Source organism: Uranotaenia lowii, chromosome 1 (genome assembly GCF_029784155.1).
Source record: "Uranotaenia lowii strain MFRU-FL chromosome 1, ASM2978415v1, whole genome shotgun sequence".
Taxonomy (NCBI): domain Eukaryota; kingdom Metazoa; phylum Arthropoda; class Insecta; order Diptera; family Culicidae; genus Uranotaenia; species Uranotaenia lowii.
Genome location: NC_073691.1, coordinates 101,300,998 through 101,321,038, shown reverse-complemented (window position 1 = coordinate 101,321,038; position 20,041 = coordinate 101,300,998). Strand labels below are relative to the sequence as shown.

The 20,041-nt window shown below is 36.6% G+C and overlaps 1 protein-coding gene and 2 long non-coding RNA genes across 6 annotated transcripts in view; 1 reads left to right on the top strand and 2 right to left on the bottom strand.

Moving 5' to 3' along the window:
• LOC129749953 (uncharacterized) overlaps window positions 1–20,041 on the top strand; it is a 157,931-nt gene that overhangs the window by 103,045 nt on the left and 34,845 nt on the right. The window lies entirely within an intron of this gene.
• Window positions 567–2,311, bottom strand: LOC129749978 (uncharacterized). 2 transcript variants are annotated; one of them, XR_008738236.1, is made up of 3 exons: window positions 1,329–2,311; window positions 1,031–1,266; window positions 567–966 (listed from the first exon to the last, which is right to left on the bottom strand). It is a non-coding gene; the product is annotated as an uncharacterized LOC129749978 (long non-coding RNA). The 2 variants fall into 2 exon arrangements; XR_008738237.1 differs by having other exon boundaries at window positions 1,031–1,263.
• LOC129749996 (uncharacterized) lies at window positions 13,783–14,736 on the bottom strand. Its single transcript, XR_008738244.1, has 3 exons — window positions 14,525–14,736; window positions 13,983–14,052; window positions 13,783–13,923 (listed from the first exon to the last, which is right to left on the bottom strand). It is a non-coding gene; the product is annotated as an uncharacterized LOC129749996 (long non-coding RNA).

Here is a 20,041-nt window from a genome sequence, read left to right as displayed (position 1 = left end):
GTGCCAACTTGGATCTAGACAGAATTCAACCGACTGAATTTACGTTCCACTGTGTGACGACGAAAACTCCAAGTTGGTGTGAATTTACTTGTCACGCATCAAACCTGACGTCACAGAAGATGCTGTCAAGGCCATGGTCAATGCTAATCTTGGCGTTGAGGATGTTAATGTCGTCAATGTTGTTAATGTTGTTGTTAATGTCGTCATTATTTTTCATTAATCAGTATCGCACAAACTACGCGAAAAACGGGCCAATAAATCGCATGATGGCCTCTTACAATCAACACTGCGAAACCATTGACTTTACAATGTCTCGGCAAAAACTCAAACAATATTTTAATCGAAGAAATCTAAACTCTTTAGGAGAAATTGTAAAGCAGACAATGCTTAAACCTATTCTTAAGGAAATGCACATGTATCAAACTAGTCTACGTTACGGTTGACGAAATAAATAAATAAATAAATTGGTTTCAAAAGGAAGTGATATCAGCTCTTACCTGTTCATATCATTCAAAGTCGGCATTTCTCTAGATTTGAAACAGAAAGCATTGAATCCTGATTCTTTGCCTAAGGGGTTATATTTCCGGGAATTTGTAGACTACAATTCGAAGCAGTTTCGTGCTCTTCAACCATAATCATCCACCAAATAATATCTATTGGACACCGGGACGCACCACCCATGCCAATTCGGAAGTTCTCTTCTCTGACCACCAACGGCCGATCGTTCCTGCTGCAAGTCGTCCCGTTTATCAGTCAGGTGGTTCAGGGGGAGGCTTAGAATTGCCATGTAACGGCAAGTATTCTTTTACCTTGGACTTTTCTTCCAGTCATGCATTCCTGCCTTCTAGCCACACCTCGAATCGTTATTTGGATTGTTTTACCCGCTATGGTGAGCAAATTCATGTTGACACCAACTTGGTGCTGCATTTTCAATCAGTCTCTAGAGCAGCAAAAATTTCCAACCATCTGGAAAAAATCGTTTATGAGCCCAGTGCACAAAAAAGGTGACAAACAAGATGTTGTTAACTACCGAGGTGTCACATCGCTAGCTGCCTGCTCGAAGGTATAGTCAACGATGTCATGTTTTCGGCCTGCCGGAACTTAATTTCTGAGAACCAGCATGTATTTTTTCCCAAACGTTCGGTAACTTCAAACCTGATGGTTTTTACATCATTATGCATATCAAACATGGATGGCGGCAAGCAAATTGACGCTATTTATACCGATATTTCAGCGGCATTTGATTCTGTAAACCATGACATTCTACTGAAAAAAAAATGGTTAAATTGGGATTTTCCGAAAGATTGTGTGCGTGGATCAGAAGCTACCTAACGGATAGGCGATTGGCTGTAAAAATAGGCTCTGCTGAATCCTCGGACTTTATTCCGAAGTCTAGGGTACCCCAAGGCAGCAATCTGGGTCCTTTATTGTTTACGCTTTTTTGTAACGACATAAACTTGGTGCTGGTTGGATGTGGAGTTCTCCTGTACGCGGACGACCTGAAAATATTTTTAGTCATAAACAGTCAAGCTGATTGTTATGAATGCAACGCTTCTTGGACGCAGTCGTGGATTGGTGCCGTATTAGCTTACTTGTTTTGAGCGTTGCGAAGTGCTGTATTATCACGTTTGGGCGTAGGAAAAATCTTTTCATGCATAATTACGATATTCTGGGCGAGCAGTTGCAACGTGTTGAGGAGATAAAGGATCTTGGCGTTTTGTTGGACAGTCATATGACTTTTAAGCGCCATTACTCTGTGGTACTCGAAAAGGTAAACCGAATGCTGGGATTTATTATACGTTTGAGCAAAGAATTCACTGATCCAGTGTGCTTGCGAGCTCTGTATTGCTGCCTGGTGCGATCGATTTTGGAATCTGCGAACCTAGTATGGTGGCCTTTTGAAGCTTCATGGAAAGCACGTTTTGAAGCTATCCAACGTAGGTTCGTGCGTTACGCTCTTCGTGAGCTACCTTGGGAGAATCCTTTAAATTTACCGCCATACGCTCATCGTTGTGCCCTACTTGGACTTCACACGCTGTCGGATCGTCGTTCCATCGGTCAATCGCTGTTTGTGGCTAAGATACTTCGTAACGAAATTGACTGCTCCTGGCTACTATCTCGCTGTAATATTTATGCTCCAGAAAGAACCTTGCGTAATAGAAACTGGCTCTCTCTGGAACCCAGAAACACGAGCTATGGCAGCAACGACCCTCTTCGTTCCACAAAAATGTGCTTTTTACGTTATTATAATCTCTTCGACTTCAATGTTTCTACTGCAACTTTTAAACGCCGTATTGAATCTTATTTAAGTGACCAATTAAGAAATTAAGAAAGGTATCATGTAATGTGCTAATAATATTAAGTAGATCATTAAGACACCTATGTCAGATGATTTTAATTCAAATAAACAAATAAACAGGGTTGACTGGGATGCAGTTTTCGGAGACCCATCAGTTGATGCTATGACAGAATCGTTCTGCAACTTGATCTGTACCTGGTTGGATTCGCACGTTCCCAGATTTAAAGCGCCTATGACACCCGCTTGGAGCACGCCCACCTTGCGGCAACTACGATGGGAAAAAATGCTTGTCTTCGCAGACTGAGAAAAAATCGAACAGAGAATTTACAACAACAGTTCAAAACAGCAAGCGTCGCTTACCGTAGACTAAACGCATCGTTATATAAGCTCCACGTCCTACGCTTACAATCTAGTTTACGCAGTAATCCGCGAAGTTTTTGGTTTTTTGTAAACTCAAAACGTAAAACGAGCTGTAATTTACTGCCGCTGCATCGAAGCTCTTTCAATGCCTCTAGCACGATTTTTTTCAGAAACGTAAATTTCCTGAAAAATGGAAGAATTCGTTTATGTTTCCAGTGTTTAAAAATGGCGATCGAAGAGACGTAAAGCAGTATCGAGGTATAACCAGTTTGTCGGCAGGTTCTAAACTTTTCGAAATCATCGTGAGTGATGCTCTATTGCGAGCTTCATCCCAATATATTGCGGCTGAACAGCACGGGTTTATGCCTGGCAGATCGGTGAGTACAAACCTTTTGCAATACACATCGTTTTGCCTGAACCAGATGGAGTGTAAAAACCAAGTAGATGCTGTTTACACCGACATAAAGGCTGCATTTGACAGGATTGAATATTGCTTGCCAAACTATCTAAACTTGGTGTTCATGAGAACATGGTTGTTTGGATGGAATCCTTCCTCACAGATCGGTGTATCAGCATTAAATTTGGTGATAGCATATCCTTTCCTTTCATAAATCGGTCTGGGGTGCCTCAGGGAAGCAATCGGATAATCAGTTTGGATGATGCAACTAAGATTGCATATGCTGATGATTTGAAAATATATGTCCCAATAGAATGCACCGAGGATTGTGCCCAGCTCCAATCGCTGCTGGATCGGTTTAGTGAATGGTGTAGACTGAATAAGTTATCGGTTAGTATCCCTAAATGCTATGTAATAACCTTCCATCGAAAAAAATAACCCATTCTACACGACTAAAGCATCGATCATCAGCATCTTAAAAGGGTATTGGAAGTTGACGATCTAGGTGTTACCCTTGATGCACAGCTCACGTTCAACAGCCATCGAACAACCGTTATAAATAAAGCCGATCGACTTGGTTTCATTTCAAAAATAGCACGAGAATTTACTGATCCCCTTTGCTTGAAGTCGCTCTACTGTGCACTCGTCCGATCCATAATAGAACATGCTGCAATTGTCTGGGCCCCCTACCAGCTGTGTTGGATCTTACGAATTGAACGCATACAGAAGCGTTTTTTAAGATTTGCCCTACGACATCTGCCATGGCACCATCCTGAGGATCTTCCCGCTTATCCTAATCGCTGCCAGCTTTTGGGTATTGAAACACTGGAACGCCGCCGAAGGATTCAACAAGCAACATTCGTCGCTAAAGTATTGAACGGTGAAGTCCAGTCACCACACTTGCTGGAATTGATATGCTTTAGTGCATGGGTGGCCCGCGAAGCTCATTTAGGAAAAGCCATGTTAAAAGAATTGATCGGTTTTCTCCGTCTGCGTACATCATTTTGAAAAATATATCTGAATTTATTCTAACTAAATTCAAAACAATGATCTGAAAGTCTCTTTGAAGTGATATAAGCCAAAGGGATAAAAGTGTAAAAAACTAATTTCAAGAAATTGTTGTGTTTGGCAATTTTCCATACATTTTTAAAAAAATTGCAACTTTCTTTCGAACGTAAAAGTATGCGAACATAATTTTGAAAATCTAAAATATTGAACAGGGAGAATTGTTCGGCATTATTTACTCAAAATCGACCACTTTTGCACTTATACCCCTTTGGCTCTGCGGGCCTTATAAAATTTTACAAAAAAAGTTACCGTCACTGTTAAAAAAAAAACTATTAGGAACAATAACAAATTTTTAATTTATCAAAAAAGGTATTTGACACATGATCTGTCAACTTAACCACACATTTTTCCATGTTTCCTGATTGGGTTTTGGTGACTACATATCATTGGTATGAAGAGCATTCAAGCGGACTCAAGTTTTAATATTGAGGAGTTTAGAAAGCCTCTGAAAAATAATAGGGTCGTTTAAAAATCGTAACAAATCATCGAAGCATATCAACATCATAATTAAAATTATAAATTTACAACAACTTCAACCATTCGTAACATGAATTCTACTTCAACAACGTCGTTCATCCTTCCAAATTCAATAAGTTTTGCAAATTATGCAAGATATCGAAAGTTTGCTATGTAAATTTTTCAATTTGATATTGCTTGCAAAGCTTTAACAGAAAAAAAGTATATTTATGAAAATTGAACCAAATACAAATAAATTTTAAATGGCATCTTGCTCTGTATTTATGAACATTAATCATGAAAAACTAGACAGAATTTAAAGTTGGGAAGTAAAATTCAACTATAACCGGTGTTTTTTTTTTGCAAAAGTTGACTTCATTTGGTGCAATGATTAAAAAAGGTTCAAATTCGTAATCATCCTGTTCATAGAAGGCTTTACTTTGGAAAAAGTTGGATTGAGTTGAGGTTGAGGTCCGTACTTTGAAAAATCAATATTATTTATGATATAGCTAGAGTTCGTTGAAACGTCAGAAGCTTGTGAATGCTACTTTTTTTTAACAATACTATTCTTCGTTTTTTTTTATTTGTCAGTCAATTTTTTTTTAAAGAAAAACAGTAAACTTCAAAACTTTGGAAAATGGACGTTAATTTTTTTTTATATTTGGAGACCATAAAGTTGACTTTATGTCCTTTCTAGTAACATCATTTGACTTTTCTGGGATGAATAAACCGATGAGATTTCAAATTTCTTAAAAAAAAATTGACGTATATACATAAGTTGGGAGGTATAACTATTTTCGTATTCCGTAACATTTATAATATTTTTCAAATGGAGCAAAATTTATAAAAATATGCAAAAAAACGACTCATTAAGATGAATCTATACTGAAGTTGCCAGAATTTTTTCAGCACGTATCCGGGCCGGATAAATCCGGACTTTTTTCATCTAAAAACCTTTAAAATCCGGGCATTTGATTTTAAAATTGTCGACCAAAACTCCAGGCAATATCAATAACAAATCAATAAAAAAAAGACTTGAAATTTTGTTTTTGATTTTAAATCGTATTTTAGTCTTCCATTCATGATTATTTTTATAAAACTTAATCAAAAATTCTCGTTTTGGAAGCATAAATAATAAATTTTTACAATACAATTTGATTTTTTTTGTACGGTTTTGCAAAAAAGATGGATAAATCCGAGCATTTGTCAATGAAATCCAGGCAACCATAAGCCGGACCGGATTTTTTTCCAAATTTTGTGATAAATATACGGGCAAACCCGGATAAAACCGGGCCATCTGGCAAGCTTAATTTTTCCTCGATGTGACCTAAGCAAATATTTTTATCGCGTTTTCAAAAATCAGTTTTTTTAATACTCTAGAACTTTTTGGCCCGCCAGCCAATCTCTTTTCTGAAATTTGGCCCCCCTGTTGAAAATGTTGGCCACCCATGCTTTAGTGCACCATTAAGGACCTTACGATCTCACTCGTTACTATCAAATCGAGCCACCGAACATTCTACGGCTATAATAAGCCATTGAGTGCGATGATGCGAGTATTCCAGGACGCTGAACATCTGCACCAGTTCAATGAACCAGCTAGTCGTTTTATACGTCGTGTTCGCCAGTCCAGTCTATTGATTTCTATCTGATTGATGTTTGTTCTATATTCTAATTCATTTAAACAAAATGTTCGATGAATAAATATTATAATAATAAAAATTTACCATGAAATAGTAAAATTTCGCGAAAAACGCCAAATTAAAGAGCTTTACACAAGGATTGTTAAAATGAATGTTAAACATATTCTAGCCACAAGTAGTAGTTACCAGCACTAGAAACTATGAAAAATTTACTATGCAAAAGTAAAATTTCGCAAAAACGCCAAATGAAAGAGCCTTACACAAGGATTGTTAAAATGAATTTTGAATATATGCTAGCCACTAATAATAGTTACCACTAGTACTATTACTAATGGGTAACGTTAACCTCCTACATTAATTCTTATAACCCTCCGCCAAATCCCATTGCGCGCTTACATATGTTTCAACTATCTTGTTGATAAAATCATACACACAGATTTCTCAATCGGCACTGCAAACAGAAACACGAACGAAACACAAGGCCCTCACTCGAGCCCGTGCGCGCCGCCCGGTGAAGAAAAGAGGGCCGCCTCGGACCATTCGGAGAGCCGCCGCGCGCTGCATTGTGGGCCGCTGCGTGCTGTTCTTTGAGCCAAAAGAGAGGCCTCACCCGCCGCTCGATTAGGACGCGCGAGAGCTAGCCGTACCTGTTTGACTCGGCCGCTCGCGCAGATTTCGGATAGTGCATCTCGTCGACGAGAACGAGGGAAAAGGATTTCAAATTCGATGATTCCACGACGATTGTTTGATCTATGCTCGCCCACACACTATACAAACATATTTCACGCGAACACAAACGATTGCTGGAGAAAACAGCAACAGCAACAAAAAAAACCATCTCCACCCCGGCTGGGAGAATGGTTTGTACAAAATATTTCGATCCCGATCGTTTGAGCGCTCATTCAAGCATTGCCAAACACTATGCAAATCGTGTTTACAGCGACAAAATTTCATCGAATTTCATCGCATTTGTACAAATGTTGTGTAGTCTGTGGCCCGCTAAAAGAGTGCGTTTTGTTGAACCCTGCTCACAACAAATATTAGAGTGAAAATGGCCTCCAAGCTGTTCGATCCAAATACGTTTTAAGTAGGTACCTTTAGAAGGTTTTTAGAATTTTTTGATTGCTTTGATTCAGTAGTAGGGCGATTTGCCAATCGTTGCACAGCTTAGCACATGATTTGGCTGCTTACGCAGTATTTCAGTCATTTCAACCGAATCTACTCGATTTTTTTGTCGATTGCACTCATACAGGATTGGTCAACAAGATCCAAAAGTTCAAGTGCAGTGCTGCAAATCTTCTGAAAGCACGAATGACATTGACTGTGATTTTCTATCAGTGTATAAAGCTTGAACTGAAATAAATGGAACAGAAAAGTCAACAAATATAAAAGCTTCTGATCGGCTGGTCATCTTCGTGCTAACGGCAAGCTTTGCGAGTATGTCTTGTAACGTTTTAAGGTTGCAAAAAGAAAGGTTCAATCAGCTAAACAAGGCTTAAAAAAAACTGTTGGCTTAAGCGCCAAACCTTTTTAAAAGATTTGCCAACACTTCGTTAAGATGCCCGGCGGCTAGCGGGAAGTCGTGGATCCGCAGCTTGTTAATGACACAAGTTCAGCTTGAATTTTACACCCTTTAATTTGCAATTTTGGGATAGTGTTTTACAAATTCCTAATTTTGGCCAATAAAAACAAACACCACGTGAGCGCTCACGGTAACAACCGGATCGTCAGGATTGGCTGCCGTCGGCTGAACCGGACTCGAAAAAATCCTCCAAATCAGAGCAATGCAAAAAGGCCACTGGTGTTCTGAAGAGAACCAACGGCTGATTTAAGTTTCGCACATCTCAAATTATTGGTTTCGGACTTACGTGGCCTTTTTCGTAAACCTGCTCCGGCTGGCGAGAGCGATCAAAGCTCCTATCTGGCCTCTTTCGCTTATCCAGATGGTGGCAATGAAAATTGCCGTTTCCGCGTGTAGCGGGCTAAGTGGGTGGAATGGGTTCAACACCCTGATCGCTCCCACGCTCCTCGATCCCGTGCCTCGTGCTGGACCCAGCGCCTTGGGTGGCGAACGGCCTCCGAACGTCTCACACGACGATTACCGGGAACTGCACGGCAAACAACTTTGGTCGAAGTGGCAGTAGTGGTCGCACAAACAAACAGCAGCACACACTTTTATCGGTCCGACTATCGACCGCACGGGAGAAGGCCCAAAAACTATATGAAGCCGGCCGGCGGCGTCTCCGCCTTTTTTATAGCTTCGCACCTCTTGGAGTTTTCAGCTGACGCTCGGGTATTTTGTTGCTGACGCTCCGGGTTTTTCGCTCGGGGTGTTTTCGCTAGTGTGTTTAGTGTGTTTTGGAATGTGATTTTAGATGAGGGTGCCTGACCAAAGCGGAACTGCAGATTGGAATGCTACAGTCTATCAGTCAGTAGAAAGCTCACTCGTAAACCCGAACTAACTTGTTTCACTCGACTGCTACTCCCATATATTTTTATCAATCTCTAGAATTATAAGTGACAGAATAGAATTTTTGTCTTTAATCAAGTTAAGGTGACATTGGGCATCGTTCTGATTGCTTAATTGGATTAGTTGGAGTGATAGAAAAGATGTTTTTAGTGTATTTTTCTCTTTTTTAGCACTTTTTTTTTCGCATATCATTTACAGAAGAAGTTAACAGTAAAAAGTGTTCAACAATATAAAACTATTTTTAACAAACTTTATCAGCATTTGTTTTCAAATGGTTGAGATGTTTACTTTACAGTTTTTTTAGAGATTTTACAGATCAGTTCATTACAAATAATATAAAATCACCATTATAACCTTCGCGATCGTTTTAAGTTCAAATAAAAATTGTATGAATGTTTACGTTTGATAATGCTCCTGCAAGTTTGAAAAGGGGTGAACAGTTTAAAGATTTTCAATGATTATAGTTTAAAATAATGCAAAAACAACAAAATGAAATGAATTGCACAAAAGATTGTTCACAACGAAATTGCATACTATCTACTTTGCACAAAACTGATGAATCGAGTAAATTTTTAACCAAAATTTAAATAAAAAAAAGATATAGCTCCCATCTTCAGCATTCTGTTCTATTGCTCTTGTAATTGTTCGTAAATTCATTTTTTTTTAATTGTAGAACACAGAGATTTGTTAAAATTCCCATCTTTGACAGTTTTTGTTTTACTCATAATGGTTTGAGAATTCGATCAATTTATCTAATTTTAAATAAAATACTTGAACCTTCATTCATTCCCCCTTGGAGGTTGAAAAATCGAAGGAGGGAATGGCATGACAAAAGAAGAATTTGATATTTGTTTCGGCCTTTATGTTGGTCAACAGTTAGCGATTAGCGCTTTAAGCTCAAAGCGATAACTTTTTCGGAACATTTAGCGAATTTAATTAGCGATCGCTAACTTTGAATGCGTTAGCGATCTAATTAGCGGCGCTAATTTTTCAGTTAGCGATGCCGAACACTGCAATCCGATGTATAACAACATCAATATCACAAAAAAATTGAAAAGGTAGCATGGATGACACCTTTTGCCAGTCCTTTACACAAAATTTGATACCTGCAATCGTTTGCACATCATTCAAAACTCTCGTGTACCAATTTTCATCTGAATCCGATGTATAATAACGTCAGTATCACAAAAATACTGAACAGTGAATAAGGACGACCCCTTTGACTGGCCCCTTACACAAAATTTGATACCGGCAATCGATTGCCCGTTCCCAAAAACCATCCGAGCGCAAATTTTTAGCTCAATCCGATGTAGACTAACGTCAATATCACAAAAATATTGAAAAGTTAATATGGGCGACCCCTTTTGCCGATCCCTGACCCAAAATTCCATACCTGAAATCGATTTCCCATCTCTCAAAACCCTCATGTGCAAATTTTCATCACGATCCGATGAAAAATAACGTGAAAAACGCGAAAACAATATTTGTCTTGTATGGACGACCCCCTTCAGAAGGGGTCAACCGGAATTCTGAGAACATTTTTCATCATTCCTGGTCCTAATGAGCATTCATGCCAAATTTCAGCTCTCTAGGTCTTAAAACGGCTGAGCCTATAGAGGACAAACAAACAAACAAACAAACAAACCCACAGAAATTACTTTTTATATATATAGATGAAAAGTGATTTATTTAAGTTTTACTTCAATGTTTCTATTCTTGGACACAATCATCCCATTAATATATGTATATATTACACATTGATTACATATTGATCCAGGAACTGAAACCAGTGGTTGCAGTTTTAGTTGAAACTCACTTGACTGAACACTCAAATTCAAATTCTTTGGACATAAATGGTTACACTACGATACATTGTTTCTCTCATTCAAGGCATACTGGAGGAGTCTCAATGTTTGTTTGGAACATATACAAAATCGACATTTTGCTTAGAGTTAACATAGAGATGAATTGGTTTCTAGCAGCAAAAATGAATGATAGAAAAAAACGAACAGTCGTTAGAGGAATTTATCATTCACCGAGCGCAAGCAATCTTCGCTTCCTGGATATTCTTGAGAATCATTGGCTTAAGGAAATAGTTGAAGGGGAAATTGATAACATTTTTTGTCGCGATTTTAATATAAATTTCAATAAAGAAGCAGAGTGCCAAGACTTGAAACGTGTTATGGAGACATATGGTTTTCGAAAAATTGTCACCGCAGACACCCGCACACTATTAATTTTTTGGTGTAAATTTATGTCAAATTGGATGCACAAAATTGAAGCATCATATTTGACATAAAATTACACTACCGAAAGACAGAAACGCTTGAAGCCATAAATAATCAGACTTTAATTATATGACTCATTCAACATAATATTATATCACTAATGATGCAAATTTCTGTCCAGAAGGATGCACAAAAGGAAAGCATCTTTTTTGACATAAATTTGCATCACTACGGAAATCATATTGCGTTGTGTAATATTTTGGTAACAGAAGCATTCGAAAACAAAAATTTTAAGAGAAATAAATGCTATACATTTTATTCCTCTTCAAATTTATGTCTCTAAAGCTTACGCTACCAAAACTTTACACAACGCAATACAATTTCTGAGCTATTAATAGTATATAATTCAAATGAAGTCAACAAACCTCTTTATGCGAAATATAAACTTAACGTACTATCAATCTCACCAGGGAATAATGTTATTTCCAAAAAAGAAATTTTCTGGAAAGCAATAGTGTAGCTATGTCATCATAATTTTTTTAATACATAAAGCCTGGTTCGCATTATAAATAAGTTTTATTCGTTTTTGTTTAACAATAGAATGCAGAACCGTTAAGAAAATGAATTGAATTTCAATTGAAACGCAAACATGTATTGTAAATCTATTTCTAAGAAACAAATTCCATTGAATGTTGTCAATCCTTTTGTGTGTGCGCGCGTGTGTGTGTGTGTGTGTGTGTGTGTGATTCAAGCACATACCCAAGACCTAGTTCCTCTGAATACAAAAATAATATTGCATTTCGACTTATTTGTTTATAACTTTTTGGTCCAGTATTCTCTCAAAGGTGTGCATTTAACCTAATTCCTTATTCTACTAGGACCTGCTGAGCGTTTATTCCATGTAAAATTTCATGATATAAGTATCATAACACGTAGAGCACGATAGCTTTCCACCCATGTTATTACATGTAAATTTTCGATCCCGCACAATGTTATTGTTTATAGGAGATTTACATTTTCATCTCCTATGATAAATGCTTGTGAACATTGGATTTTTATATGATTGAAAAAACAATGGTATTTGTTGGTTTAAGAAAAGCTCACAGGGTAGGGAAATAAAGACAAAAGTTAATCGTTACTCACACCATCGATCCTAGCGGGCCTAACTCTGGTTTCTACAGTGAGCGAAATAAGAATAGCACCACTATGTGTTTTGCTTGTTGAAATGTGAATGTTTGAATATCACCAAAATTTTCTTCTATAAATTGTTTTGAATTGTTTAACGGATAGATCAAGCATAAGTTTACTTTTTTTGGACGTTGCAATTGGCGTTGAGGACCAAAAATATGAAAAAAGGGTGCGAAATAAGAATAGCATCACTTGTGTTTTTCAACTAAAACAAGATAATTTCTAAAAATTTACTGTGTAAAAGTGAATAATAATGCTTCTACGAATTATTTGAATGGATAACTGCATTTTAAGGAGTTTTTTAGAATCCCAAAAATTTTCAAAGGTTTTATAATGGTGTTTTAAGAGATGCTCTTCTAGAACTAAGGAATTTGATATTTGAGCTGTAATTCTGTACCAAACTACTTACTTTCTTCATTAAAATGACGTGAAATGATGAATCAAACATTTAAGGTTTATTTTAAATCAGAAAAAAACAGATTGGAATTCACAAACTTAGATTTTTTTCAGTAAACAACACTTTTTCCGGTTTCAAGTCACAGATGGCAGCACTATATTGCAGTTAAAACCAAATTAAGTCTCAATATTGATTTTTCCGGTTTATTTAGGCCCATATTCATCATTTCGAGGAAGTTTTCCAACACAGTTTTGTTGGAGTTCACGCTGCAGAAATCTTTCCCGGATTTGCAAAAAAAATCGCCAGCACAAGAATATACCACCGCCAAATTATCTGCTCATCTCAACTTCCGATTCAATTTCAAATCATACCAATAATACTGCTAGTTATCTGGTTCATCAAGCTCCTTCGGAAAGTACAAAATTATTCTGATTATCGGTCCAAGAAATTCACTTTTATGGGTCATTGATGAAATTCTTATTTTTTGATATTGTGATCTTAGAATTTCCAAGGTGGTCACACGGTACCAAGTACTTATTTCTTAACCAAAATCATCCAGCACACCTGAATTATTCCCAAATATTCGAAAATGGGCATCAATTCGGTTTAATCCCAAGATAGTGCTGCCGTCTACGACTTGAAACCAGAGAAATAGCGTTTGACTATTTAAAAACATATGGATTTTTGAATTCAAGCCTGTTTTTTTTATTCAAATTCAGCCTCAAATCTATGTTTCGTCAATTTGCACCATACTAATGAATGATAATGAAGAAATAAAGCAGTTTGATAAAATATTTTAGCTCAAGTATCAAATTCCTAAACGCTAGAGGAACATCTTTTAAAACCCCCTTTTAAAACCTTTGAAAATCATTGAAATTCTAGAAAACTCCTTAAAATACAGTTATTTATTCAAATAATTCGTAGAAGCATTATTATTCACTTCTACACGGTCAATTTTTAGAAATTATCTTGTTTTTGTTGAAAAACACAAGTGGTGCTATTCTTATTTCGCACCCTTTTTCCATAGTTTTGGTCCTCGACGTCAATTGCAACGTCCAAAAAAAGTAAACTTATGCTTGATTTATCCGTTAAACAATTCAAAACAATTTGTGGAAGAAAATTTTGGTGATATTCAATCATTCATATTTTAACAAGCAAAACACATAGTGGTGCTATTCTTATTTCGCTCACTGTATATCTCAATCTCCGGAACCGAAATGCTGTCAAAATTCCGGGCAAATCCAATAGCTCAGTTGCTTTGACTAAACACTTCACGTCGATCCAACGCAACCAGCAGCAACCGGTGCTCCACATTGGTTGAAACATCATCTCGCGTAAATCCAATACAACCACCAATGGCAAGATTTCTCCGGACAAAATTTCTTGGATGCACTTGATGCAAATTTAACTTGTAGCAAATCTAAAAGGTTAAAAAGATTTTGAAATACAAGTGTTTTGATTTCAAAATTTTGATTTTACCAAAAGGGCTTGGGTGCTGTGCTTCGTCGGTCAGTTTGATGGGCAGAGAATGCTTCACAGTATTGTGCATCTGTGGAATGGCAATCCATGGAAAAAATGAACATTAATTCAAAATCTTCGTTGTGTTGATAAAAGTGATGGGTCATCGATAAAGCATACCATTTAAGACGTTGGCTGAGAAAAATCAGGTTACAATTTAAAATATACAATTTAAAAAAAATATCTATCAAAAAAAAATCAAAATTGTAACCTTTTTAAACGCCGGAAAGTAGAATAGAAGAATAAAGTTTAAATGATCATTTCCTGCCTATTTTAAGGCGTTTTCAATGAAACATTTCACACATACGTATGTGTTCCACATAGCACTGGAATATTTCGGAAAACCTATTTGTGGCACTTATTTGTAATTTAGAAACAATTTAAAAATTTACATTGTTTGATACATAAGCCTAATATTTGGAAGTATAGCAGTGAATACTAGAAGCTTTAAGGCTTGCGAAACTATATTTACGCCACTAACACAATGTTTTATGTTAACTCACCGGTAGGAGGTAATATGATGAGTAACGAGATATTTCCAACAGCGACCGCACAATTAGCCATGCCTGTTCTCCCGGATCACAATTGCATTCCTGTTTTCCCGGATCTGGCCTTGAGTCAATTGATGTCATTCTTCCATGCTTGGCTGAAGGAGTTTGTGGTTAAAACTTGGAAGGTGCCTTTCGTGCCCTATGCTGGATAGTGTTAGTCTTCACACAAAATATGGGTGGTCCCCTAGAAAAGCAAATTTGTCTTTTATGTAAAATAAAACTTATGCGAGTGTAACATAACTGTTTTTCTAGGTTCCTGATAGTCTTTCCAGTATTCTTCAGGATGGTCGTTCAATTCCACTTCCGTAATCGTAACTTTTCGATTCCGTTTTTCCGAATTCCGGGAGAATGCTTTTGTTGTTTATTGTTATGACGTGAAAGCAGAGCGACACGCAAAAAGCATTCGTCTGAAATCCGGCTTGGTAATATTCAATTTGAATATAAAGGTAATTGATAAACTGAGATATGTACACCGAATTAATCGCAATCACAAACATTCCCGGTAAACGGAACCGAAACATTCCAGGAGCAAACAAAAACAACGACAAAACAAACCCGTATTTTTGACGTTTCCTTTTGGGATGGTTAAGTAACTGGGATGCCAGGCGCGCGTAAATTAACGTCACTTTTTTGTTACTTGACTGAATATGAAACATGGAATGGCTAGGGAAATTGATTGACGAAATCAAATATGTTTATTTACTATCAACCGTACTTGAATTTGTCAACTTGAGAATGAAAGCAAAAACACACACAATCAAGCTAAAGATATTTGTTTAAAAGTGTGTGAGGTTTAGATTATAATACCGTATTTTTTTTCACCTGGAGGCAAACTAGAGGCAACCTAGGTTCGCTCTAACTGCTGTCATCGTGCTTATTTATTGCTCGAGAGGCAACCTAGGTTCGCTCGAAAAAGGGACGGAGTCGCCCTGAGAAAAAAGTCAGTTTTGCGAGAAGTTCACCAATACTGTACAAACACGTGAAAAGGATCTATCTCCATATATGGCGCATCGAGAAAAACGCGTTTGAAAAATATACAACCTATTTTAAATCGCTAATTAAAAATTACTTGAGATTTTTGATTTTTATGATAGCTTAACGATTTTTAGGAGCATCCTCTATATGTTGGAATAGAGGAATATCAATTTTCATGAAAAAACAAAGTGCTATCGTAGATAGAACCTAGCTCACGTAATATTTTATCTCCCTTGTTTATACACCCTTTGCTATTTTCTCATTTCTAGCTTTAGTTTTAAGCTCGCGTTTATTTGCAACTATGTTTTTATTTTGAAAAAAGTGTCAAATATTTACCAACACACAAAAAGGATCTATATCCATGATGGCGTATTGAGAAAAACGAGTTTGAAAAAAATACAACCTATTTCAAATCGCTAATTAAAAATAACTTGAAATTTTTAATTTTTATGAAAGACAAACGATTTTTAGAAGCATCCTCTATATGTTGGAATAGAGAAATATCAATTTTCACGAAAAAATAACGCGCTATCGTAGATAGAACCTACTTCACGTAACATTTTGTCTAACCTGTTTATACACCCTTTGCTATTTTCTTATTTTTAGCTTAAGTTACAAGCTCGCATTCATTTGTCACTATGTAATTATGTTGAATAAAGAGTTAAATTGATTATTTTGAGTTTGTTGGCGGAGTAGTAGCGAAAAATGGTTTCGGAGTAAAGGGTGTATATCCATGTAATGGCAGTTCTGGTTTAAGAATGTTTATAGATCCTTTACTCAAATTGAGTTTTTAATGTAACGGAATATTATTTTCTCAAAAGGGTTTTACCGTTAAGTAGTGCAAGTGTTGGCCTATCGCGAGGTACTGAAAATGGTTTTTGTTTACTTTTGGAGATAAATCCTTTTCACGTGTTGGTACAGAATACTCTCAACGTTGTTGTCAAAACATTAAACAGCTGTTTTTGGCTGAAAGCAAAACAGTTTAAATAATGAACGGGAAAATGATAATTGCCGCGATTTTGAACCTCTCAGCCAAGCAAAATCGTACTATCTGCTGTCCAGTGCAATTCGGACACGAAAAACGGCAATCCGGATTTGAAGAACCGAATGAAGAAATCCAGAAGGGAGAACAAAATGACAGCTGCATGTAAACATTGCGCTCGTTCTCACGCACACCTACGTATGGAATAACTCGAAACCCGAAACTCGCTTTTTTATTCTGACGGTTCCAGAGCCAAATCCGGAATCAAAAAAAAAATACGCCATAAGTGATGTCAAATTAAGTCCGATTTTGATTAGATCAAGAAACAATTAGGTGTTCAAGCGTTTCTGTCACATGTAATTTTATTAATTTTTTGGTGTGCGTATAACGGTTTCCAGCAGTACTAGAATAGACCTGGTTTTCACAAATGTGGACAGAGCTGAAGCGACTATCATTCCAGATTATCGCGTATCAGACCATAAGTCAATAAATATTTTTGCGGAGTTAGGACCTACTAAAGCTGTCATACCCGAAACACATCAAATAGTTAATGACTGGAGTCGGTATAAAAGCAACAAATTACGTCAACTTCTTGATGTAGGTTTGCCAACCCTGAGATGCGCAGACTTTAATGAGTTGGTAAGACGTTTCGATCTATTATTAAAAAATAGTGTTAATGCACTAGTAAAGCGGAAAAGTGTTCGTCAAACACCGGTACTAAATGGTACTAGTAGTACCATTTGCTACTCTAGTAGTCTTAGTGAGATAAAAAACGAAGAGATAAGCTTTATTAACATTTTTTAAGAACTAAATGTGAAAGAAGTTGGCGTAATTATAAAGTTGTAAGAAATGAATACTCGCGAAAAATCAAAGGAGCGAAAAACCAATCTATCCAAGAAAAGCTAGAGAGAAACAAAACGAATGGAAAGTTATTATGGAAGTCGATAAAACGATTAATGAATCTGAGCTTGTGATATAGCTTAGTTGGCAAGTCTGTTGTCTCCTGAGCCGATGTCCGAGAGTTCGAGCCCAAGAGTAAACATCGAACACAGTTGTACCGGATAAGTTTTTCAATAACGATCCGCCAACTGCAACGTTGATAAAATCGCGAATGCCCATAAAGATGATATAACGACTATAATCGAAACCAAAAAAAAAAAAGCTTCATAAATCCAAGTGGTGCCAAATCTAACTGAATCTCGTTTCGCGGTGTTGAAATCACAGATGAATCTGATATTGCAGATAAGTTTAATGACTTCTTTATCGATAGTGTCATGGAAAGTCATGACAGTATTCCAGCTAGCTCTAATGGCTGCTTAAATCAGATAACGTACAACGGCGGAGATTTTCGCACTTTTGAACCATTAAATAGCCAAGAGTTCTTTGAAATAGTGAACAGTATGAAACCAACGGCGGGTATTGAAAATGTTTCCCTAAGAGTTTTTAAAGATTCTTTAACAGTACTAGCGAGTCCGTTACGAGATGCTATAAACACAAGTCTTCAAACAGGGATAGTACCTGATTCGTGGAAGTGTTCAACAATTCCAATTGAAAAACAGAAAAAAAAATGCACTAGAGGAAACGTTATTCCGTCCTATAAATATGTTGGAAATCCAAGAAAAAGTGCTAGAATTAGCAGTAAAAAAAACAGTTTTTAAACTTTATTGAGTCGCAAGAAATACTTATTGCACAGCAGTCTGGATTTAAGAAACAACATTCAACAGAATCTGCTGTTAATTTGATACTTCGAAACTGGAAGATCAATATTGAAAATGGTAGCTACACAATTGCTGTGTTTCTGGATTTTAAGATTGCATTTGAAACGATTGATCGGATATTGCTGATCGATGTACTAGTGAGAGTTGGTATCAATAGTACGGTTCTTAAATGGATTGAAAATTATTTGGATAACAGAATGCAAAGAACAAAATTTGTTTCATCTTACTCGCGATACAGAGAAAATAACTTAGGTGTCCCACAAGGAAGTGTCTTGGGTCCATTGTTATTTATACTGTACATAAATGACATGAAACAATGCTTACAGTACGGTCGTCTTAAGCTTTTTGCGGATGATTCAGTCTCCTACTGGAGTGGAAATAACTTAGAGCTTGTTATTCAAAAAGCAAATGCTGATTTGAAAAATATTGCAGATTTCCTAACACAGAGAAGATGAGTCGTAGATTCATCAAACAAAGCAAGCTGATAGAGCTGACAAGGAGTAAAAGTGTTTGAGATATTCATAACAGAAATTTAAGTATTTTATTCGTTGATAAAAATATGTGATTAACGATTTCATTTTTAGTGAATTTGTTGATTTATTTTCTAAAAATTATACGTTTTATAGTAATTTTAGATCTAGGTCCAATGAAAGGATCCAGTTCAGTACCAAAATAGGAACAGTTGGTTCAAAGATGAAAATTTCGGTCATCGTTATCTTTGCAAATCTTTCAATAACGGTCGAGATTTCCCTCTTTGCTTTGCGGAATTTTGAGAAAAAAAATTGTTCCTGAGTTAGGTAGAAAAGATGAAACATAAACCCCGCCCAAAGGCGGAAATATGTACAATAGACTGCCCCAAATTTGTATGGGAAATTCAAAACCTGTGAAATGTTATGAGCTGCAGGCTAAAATTAATTCTAATCCTAGTACAAGATCTCATACCAAATTTGGGCCAGATCGTTACGGGAAGGGGTCACTCAATGAGCCTGAAGTTTGTATGGGATTTTGAGACATTTTGCTCGGAAGAAACATGAAAAACCTGTTTTTCATCAATAACTTTGGTCGCTGTAATAATATGTAATGAATACAGCCGTAAAAAGGTTAGCCCATTTTTGAAGCCTAATAACTTTTTTTTATCTTAACTCTTGTCGAAATGCAGTTTTCGGATGAAATATTTTTCATAATTTAAGCTTTAAAAAAATTGTTTTTGAAAGAAATCGACCGGCGGGAACAAAATTTATTGATGAAAAACTTTTTTTTTTATTGGCATCACAAATCATCCAGTCATGTTCCTAAGTCCCTGTGGTTATGCAATTTTTTTTTTAAACTGTCAAGCTTTTTTCCGCCCTTACTTCTATCCGAACTTTCAAGTGAATATCATCCAAACTCAAATATTAGAAAAACATTAAAAATTACAATCGAGCGCAACAACAATGGTTAAAATCGGTCATTATTTGACGAAACGGCATGTATTTCACATTAAGTGTCCTGGTCGGACATTCAGTCGCATCATTAAAAAAGTGATGAATATCCCCCTTAAAAAAGTTAGCCCAATTTTTGAAGCTTAATAACTCTTTTGTCCTAACTTTAATTGAAATGCAACCTTCTGATGAAATATTTGTCATAATTTAGGCTTAAAGAAACCCTATTTTTGAAAGAAATCGGTCGAAGGAGACAAAAGTTATTGACGAAAAACTGGTTTTTCATGTTCCTCTCGAACAAAATGTCTCAAAATCTCATACAAACTTCAGGCTCGTTGAGTGACCCCTTCCCGTGGTCCGATCTAGCCCAAAT